The following is a 9,029-nucleotide window of genomic DNA, read 5'->3' as shown; positions in this document are numbered from 1 at the left end:
TTTTGTTTTGTTTTGTTTGTTTGTTTGTTGTTTCTGGTTTTTTTTTTTCCTTCTGGGATACCAATTATTCAGATGTTTGTGTGTCTAGTGGAACCTAGTATTTCTCGTATATTATCGTGTGATTTTTAAAAAATTTTTTCTATCTTTTTTCTGTTTTTTTTTTTTTTTTTTCTGTCAGAGGTTTTATCTTCTACATTGGAGATTCAATCTTCAGCATGACCTAATTAACTTTTAATACTTCCAAGAGAGTTTTTGATTTCCTGTATTACAGATTTTATCTCTAATAGTTTCATCTGATTCATTCTTAGAGTGTCCGTTTCTTCTTCCATAACATGGAAGGACTTTCTAATCCCCTGTAGTTCATTGTCTCTTTTCTGTTCCATCTCATAGAATTTTGCCACTATGAATGTTCTAAACTCTTTCTCTGACATTTTGGTAGCATTTTATGTTTTATTCAAGAGAGGGAGGGGAGTTACTGTGTTCTTTTGATGGAGACATCTTTCCTGCTTTATTCAGACTTGAGGCTCTTCTACTTCTAGCCATTGGGAGATGTATTCACTTTGGAATACCTTTTGGGAGAATGTTTCTTCAACTAGGAGCAAGTGTGTTTCACTTTTGTTTTGGACTCATGTGTGCTGAAGTCTCTCTTCTGCTGTGTTTAGCAATGTGGTAGCTGAAAGAGTATTCTATTCAGGTACCAAAGAGCAGTATCTCTTTTATCACAGGTGGTTCAGTAAAAGAAAGGATCCCAGGGAACCTTACAATACTTGGGTATTTCAGAACTGTAATTCTAGATCTGTCTATTCCCTCCAGGAGGGTGGAGGATGAGGAGGAGAGGACAATGCAAGAGGGAAGAAAGTATGAAAGATAACAAAAAAAATTTGCATGTTGCACCGCAATTTGACCATGGTTCTGTAGATGGAACTGGGACACTCCTGGTGAGGAAGCAGAGGCCGGTCTTTCTGAAGGACAGAGCTAAGAGGTAGGGGAAGCTAGGTGGAGCTGAGGCTGGGGTCAGTGGTGGTTCTGCCTCAGAGTCCCTTGCTTGTCACAGGGCTGTGGATGGAACTGGGGTGCTGCTGGCCCCATCTTTTTTATTTAGATTAAGAAGAACGAGACTCTAAACTTTATATCCTTTCAAAAGTGTCTTTTATATGTCATATATAGACACATACATTGACATCACATTGTTTAGATTCAATTTCTCCAAGTATTAAAAAGGACTAAATCATTCCCCAATACACATATTACTAGCTATGATAAAAGCTTATGCAAAGGTTAGGATGTCAGTTGTCTTCCTTTTTTCCCATGGTAATTTGGGAATCATTTAATCAAATAAGGATGAGACAGTGCTTTTAAAATTTTGGTTACTCTAGGACTAGCCTGATGGTGCAGTCAGTATCAAACTGAACTGAAGTGCTGAAAACCACATGGTAAACCTTCAGGTTGACCTAAAAACAAGCCAGAAGTATGCATTGATGCCTAGGATTTGACAAACTGGAGGACTGAGGGAAGAGGATTACAAGGTGATGAGATCCTGTCAAGTGTGCTTCTCTACCTCTAGTTTTCTCTTTTTAATGTGTGTACACATGCTATTGTAAGTAAAATTAAAAAATGAAAAAATAAAAAAATAATTTTAATTATTCTGAAATCAAAATCACTTTGAATGCTCAAAGAGTTTAGGTTCTCACCTGCATGCAAGAAAGCAAAGTAAGTTGGTCCCAGATTTATCATATACTTTCTGAAATCCATCTCACATGGGATTTTGAGTGGAAAATGCTCCATTTTTGCCTTCCCTGAAGGAGTATTTAACATTAATGATGCAAAATATAGTAGTCTGGGAAAAGTCATTCTCTAAAGTGTCCCTGCCCTCCTCAAGTAAAGAAACATGATACTAAGATTGTCAAGAGAAAAACAGCAAGTTACCTACAAAGGGTATCCCATTAGACTAACAGCAGATCTCTCACTGGAAACAATGCGAGTGAGGAAAGAATGGGAAAATATATTCAAAGTGTTAAGGGAAAAGCAATTTCAACCAAGAATATGGTACCCAGCAAGAATGTCATTAATTTAGGAAGAAAAGACATGAACATTCCCAGATAAACAAAACCTGAAAGAATTTACCAGCACCAGACCAGATCTCCAAGAAGTTCTTAAGGGAGTGCTATGTCAGTAAAATTAAATGCAGATACACAGAAATAAGAATTCAAAAACTAAGAAAATGGGCAACTTAATTGTAGGGTCAAAGTCTGGAGTGGAATATTATATCCTCGAGTTCTATCTGGAAGATCGAACCACAACAGAGGAAAGATTAAGTACATGAGACTGAATTGATGAAACAGCATTATGTGACCTGAGTAAAATATTGCTGCTTTTCTTCTAAGCTTTGTTGTCTGCTTTTAAGGATTTTTGTCCTGTCTTGAACTGTCAATAAGTTCATGTACCTACTATTTGAACAGAATACTAACCTGTTTCTAGACTTTAAGGTTCAAGGAAATATCCTTATCAGTCTAAAACTACTTTTCTTGAAATTATCAGCTGAACTTGCTATTGAAAGTAGTTAGATTACTTATGATATTGTGTAATCAACAAAATGTTGGCAGAAAAGGAATTGAAGACAACTGTAGACAGCAGAGATAGTGTAATAAGAGAGTGGGAAAGGGCAGAGGGTAAGACATGGGGTAAAAAAAATATATATATATATAAATATATATATGAAACTAGAAATGGAATATTACTGATGATAACATGCATGATTAAGTCACTATGCAGTTTATTCCAGATCAGAAACCACATTTAGTATGTTGTGATGATGCTCAGGGTATGAATGTAAATTAATTTAAAAAAAAGTTTCAGGAGAAAAAAACACTAAAGCTGTTCTTATCGAAATAAAAAAAAAAATGAGTATTTGATGACTGCAGTAAGCTATATAGACCCAGATAGGTAATGCTTTATAGTATGTTCATTCTACTCACTGAGGTTTATGTCTAAAGTCAGACTTGGGCTCATGTATATGTATATATCAGCTGCGCTTGCTATTAAATGGGGGAGAAAGGCATAGAAAGCAACCATGGATACCAGAGACAATGTGGGAGGAGGGTGGGCCATGGCAGAAGGTGAGGGATAGGGAATCAAGGATGGCAAAAAAAAGGCAAAATATACAAGACATAAGAAATGGAAAATTATTTGTTGATAACACATATGTTGATGTGCTTGATTGAGCCAATATATAGTGTATTCTGGATGGAAAATTCAGTTTGTATGCTGTAATGATGTACAGTGAATTAATGTAAAAAAATTTAAAGAAAAGGAAAATAAAAATTAAAAAAAGAAATGTTCACTTTGTAAGCTAAACAATGTGATTGAATGTATATGAAAAAATAAATAATAAATTTAAAAGTGTAAAAAAAAAAAAAAAAGAAAAGAAACATGAGCCAGATGTGATAACTTAAGCTTTAATGTGTTTTCCTAGGTGATGTGGAAAAAGAGGTGGGCTATATGTGCAATTAAAGTTATTGATTTGCACAATAAATTACTTTTTTTGTAGAATAAAAATGTGAAGATAATTGAATGCCCACATTATTTTTTTCTAATGCCAATGACAACTAGGTAAATCAGGGCTTATGAAGAAATGACTGACTCCATGGCCTGGGAATGTTCAGGATGAACGATAGCATTGTACAGAGTAAAAAGTAAGAAAGTATAGAAACACACACACACACACACACACACACACACGCGTTGTGCCAAAGGCCAAAGAGCATACTGAAAGAGAGCACAATAATCAAGCTGGAAAAAAATAGACCAAAAACAGCAATAACAAAAACTACAGTATTGAAATGTAGCCCAAAGTATATTGAGATAAAACCCAAAGTAAATATTCATGAGTGCAAAAGAATATTAATAATTGAATCAATTGATAAATAAACAATCAAATAATTAACCAAACAGAAAAAGGACAAATATCTCATGCAAAAAAAATCCAAATATTTACATAGATACTGTACACTTTAAGTTACTTCTTAAGTGAAGGTTATATATATTAAGATCCTTCCAAAGAATATAAAATGGAATGGGGAAAAAGAGTAACTTTTTAAATTTATAAATATATGTACACTTATATATGTGTGTATACATACATATTTATACAAATATACACTTTAAAATTTTATGTAATTATACATCTTCCTGGTATGTAATATGATTTTTCAAGGTATGCATGCAGTGTGTGATAAAGCAAATATATTATATTCATCATCTTCAAAAAGAGCATTATGTTATGTTGTGAATCTTTTATTTCATTATACTGGCACAAAAGAGACATAGACTAATGGAACACAATAGAGAATCTGAAAATATACCCCAGAACGTGTAGTCAAATTAATTTTTACAAAAGGCTCAAGACAATCCAGTGGAGCACAGAAAGTTTTTTCAACAGACGGTGCTGAGAGGACTGGATACCTGCCTGCGGAAAAATAAAATTAAACCACCAAAAATAGATGCATAGGATCACAGGCTAAAATGATTCTACATAACAAGGAAAACACTAAGAGACGACCCATACAATGGGATAAAATATTCACTGCCTGTACTTCAAAAAAGTGATTGAAAACCAGAATATAATAGGGAACACACACAGCTCACTCACAAAAACAAGTAACAAACAAAAACAGAACACTAATAGTCCAATTTAAAAATGGGAAATAGACTTGAAGAGACAATTCTTAAAAGAGTAACTTTGTAGAGGAGGAGATAAATATTATCTCAGCTGGAGAGTCAAAGGCAATCAAGGGGAAAAGGAAAGAAGCAAACATTTTTATGAAACAAAAAATAAAAAAATTATCTGTTGATAATAACATGTATGATAATATCTTTAACTGGACTAATATACAGTACACCCATACTGGGAAAATTCATTTTGCAAGCTGTAATGTTATATAGTGAATAAATATATAAAAATAAAATAAAATAGCTAAAAATGTTAACATCAATTGTAATAGGCATGTTGATAGTGTGTATCCCTGATATGATGGAAAGAAAATGTCATTTTACTTTTATGTTCTTTCTGCCCAAAATGCATAACTACAGTCTGAACATGAGTAAAACATCAGATAAACCCTAACTGAGGGTGTTTGAAAAAAAAAAAAAAAAGAAGTCTAATACTCCAAATTGTCCAAATACTCCAAATTGTCAATTTAATCATTAAAAATAAGTAAAATCTGTGGGACCAGTAGATGGTGTAATGGCTATATCGCTGGACTACCATGTAATTGGCCACAATTCGAGTCTTGGACCCAGTGGCCTAAGCTCATGCCGGGCATGTGTGCTTGCATGCCCAAGATCCCAAGAGAAGATTGGAGGAAAAGGGACTGCAGTGTGGCCATCCTCCCTGGGTGGGTGATTTCTCCCTTTCTGTCTCTTTGTCTCTCTCTGTCTTTCTGGTGAGCTCATGGGCCCTATAGGAAAAACCTCTCAAAAACAAAAATAATAAAATCTGAAAAACTGTCACTGTCTAAAGGTGCTAAAGGAATAATAAGTAAATAGAATGTGATATTCTGAATAGGATTCTGGAACAGAAATATAAAAGGCATTTGGTAAGAAATAAAGGAATCCGAACAGTTTATAGATTGTAGTTAATAGTGATGCAATTTTTTTTATTTCAAATTTATTTATTTTACATTTATTCACTGTATATCATTGTAGCATACAAAATGGGTTATCTCATCCAGAATACACTGTATAAATGACTTGATCAAAGATATTACCATACATGTTATCTTCAACAAATAATTTTCCACTTCTTGTTAGTAATGAATTAACATTAATTGATTTGTTGTCATAAATGTACTCTTCTATTGCATTTTTACAAATTTCCTGTGAATAAAAAACTATTGGAAAATAGAATATTTATTAAAAATGACAATGGCAAAGCCAGCAGGTGGCATGATATTTAGGACCCTAGACAGCTACATGACTAACCATAGTTTGAGTCTCAGACCTGCAGCTTGCTTTCTCACTTTTCCTTTCTCTCCCTCTCTTTCTTTCTGGTCAAATTTAAAAATAATAACAAAAATAATTAAATAAATAAACAATTTTTAAAAATTACAATGGCCACGTAGTTAAAGGAGCTGGATTACATGTTGTCAACCATGTCATTGTAATAATTTTTACATGTACAGGTCAGTGATGAACTGAAGTCATATTGTTGAGCAACAATCACTATTATCTATCTCCAAAACTCTTTTCGTCTTGCAAAAAGGCATTTGGTAAGAACTAAGAAAATATGAACAGTGTTTAAATATATGGATAGAGATAGATATAAGGAATTTACTTATGTGATATGGAAGTTGCAAGTTCAAAATTTTCCGAGCCACTCTCCAAACACCAGATGTACTATGTAACCAATAAAGGTCAATGTCCTAGTTAGCAGGTCATCATACAGGAAGAACCAATATTCTAGTTTAAAGATTGCCAAGCAGGTAAATCTTTCATACTTGGAATAAGTCAGCCTCATTATTTTCAGATCATTAATAAATTAGATGAATCCCCCCATCCCCACATTAGGGAGGGAAATTTACCTGAATTTTCAGATCATTAATAAATTAGATGAAGCCCCCCCACATTAGGGAGGGAAATTTACCTGACCTAGTTTATTGATTCAAATGTTGATTCCATGTAGAAATACTCAGAGAAATATAGCCATAAAAATGTTCTATAAAATAACTGGGCAACCCATCTCCTACTCAGGTTAACATATATGAAGGTACTTGAGAAAGTTTGTGGAAAAGTAAAATTAAAATACGTGTTTCTTTTGGTGCAAAAATATTTTGAAACCCATTCACAGTTTTTTTTTCATAATACACTTTTTCATAAATTTTTGAAGATTCCTCATAAGAAGACCCTCACAAGCCTATCTCTGGTCAATTAAACATATAGGTATAAATATATACATGACTTTGTATATATATATATATGATATATCTTTCTTACAAACAAAAACTCACTATGCACTTTCCAATAAAATAAGTAGAGCTCATTAATGTTCTGAAACTTCAATACCATGATGCAAAACTAACACTGTTTAAATGGTGTGGTAGAAAGTTAATGCATTGTTAGGGAATAAGGGAATAAGAAACGGAAGAAAACAAAGATATTATTTTTACACACACACACATACATAATACAATTAAATTAAAATACTTATGACAATTACAGTTATTTAATTTTTTCAGAACTTTTTGCCTTAGGGCACTTGTTCTCACCAAAGAGAGAGAGAGAGAAGGAGAAAGAGAAGGAGAGAGACAGTGAAAGGGAAAGTGAGAATTCACCCCCCCAGGGGGTGGTCACACTACAATCTCTTCTCCTTCATTCTCTTCTCAGGATCTTGGGCACCCACACATATGTGTCTGGTGTTATTTTCTCCAATGGGTCCAAGACTTGATCCATGGTTGGTCATGTGGGACTTCAGTGGCATAACAGATATGCCATCTGCTGGACCTGACAATTACAGTTCCTATTTCTGTAACTAGTCATGTGGTCATAACTTATATTTATAACCACCTTTCCACCATCCATTCTGTATTACATTTGCCTTCATCACAGGACATAGAAATACTAATAGATGCTCTAAGAGATTTAACATATTTTAAACTTAGACTTCCTTTTGTCCATTGTTCAGAGTCCAGTTTAGCCTTAGTAGTCAAGATCAATCATCCCAGAAAGCAAAGTAACATCTTTCTTCACCTTCATCCCCTGAGGGCAGGAGTGGTGGCTCAGTGTGTCCACTTCATCCCCTGAGGGCAGGAGTGGTGGCTCAATGTGTCCAGGTAGCAGTATTGTTTTAAGAGATTTTTGCTATAGGGTGTGTGCAATTGCTGGAGAGGAAGAGAGAGAGAGAGAGATACAGAGACAGAGATAGAGACAGAAAGCAAGAAATCACCCTTCCCAGGAGGGTGCCACAATCCTTTCTTCTCCACTCTCCTCTCAAGATTTTGGGGATGTACACACACATGCCTAATGGAAGTTTCAGGCCACTGAGTCTGGACTTGAACTGCGGTCAGCAATACGCAAGTCCAGTGACTTAACCACTACATCACTTGCTGGCACCCCAGGCAGCAGTCTTACCTTCCATTTTAATGGAATTTTATTGAGTCTCTGCATGGAAGTACTCCTCCTTTACAAATCAAGACCAATGAGTAGCAGAACACAAGTTTCCAGGAACTAGGAAAAAAATAACTGGTAATGAGTTAGTAAGAGTACTATAGTAAGTGTTAACACTCCCAATAATCTTTGATTACTGAACTTGTGAATCCTAGCTATGAGATTAGCAGCACTGTGTTGTTTATTGGGTGCTGATTCAGAGCATACACAACCCTTTGTAAACCTTTCTTTAGCCTTTAAAAGACTGGCCAACTTACTGGCACTATACTTTAGTCTTAAAAATGCCATTCTTGTTTTTCAAGTCATCTGCTTCAGAACAATAGGGAATATTATAATCTCTAAGACTGAAGGATTAGGAACTGAGAAATGTTTTAGTCAGGTCATCCTTGGTGAGTGAAAATCTATGTTGGTAAGCCCCTACATAACCTCCATCCCTGTCACCATGACCACTTTGTTTATAAATCTATTGAGCTGTGACAGGAATGACTGGGGAAAAAAGTGAAATGGTATACACAGACAAGTCATCTTATTTACTTAATTATTAAAACCTTGCCCAACTGAGATCACTTTTTGGTGAGCATTCACATGGGAAGCAAATGTTTCATTTTATTTATTTTTTGTATTTAGAGAGACGTATTCATATATTTTCTTCCTATCAGTTTTCCGTTCATGTTTTTCAAAAATCCTTGAGCATCCAGAAAAACTATTAATGATAGTCCATAAATAGGAATACCATTTCACATTTGGCTACAGTTTTTTCCAGGCAAGATGAACAACCAGTTGTATTACTTGAAATTCTTGACCACAGGAACGATTTTCCTTCATCAGTATTCTTCTGTTTGTTTTTGTTTTTGCCATAGGGAGTGTGA

This window comes from Tupaia chinensis, unplaced genomic scaffold, assembly GCF_000334495.1.
Source record: "Tupaia chinensis unplaced genomic scaffold, TupChi_1.0 Scaffold143847_1, whole genome shotgun sequence".
Lineage (NCBI taxonomy): Eukaryota > Metazoa > Chordata > Mammalia > Scandentia > Tupaiidae > Tupaia > Tupaia belangeri.
Note: the sequence above shows the minus strand (reverse complement) of the source record.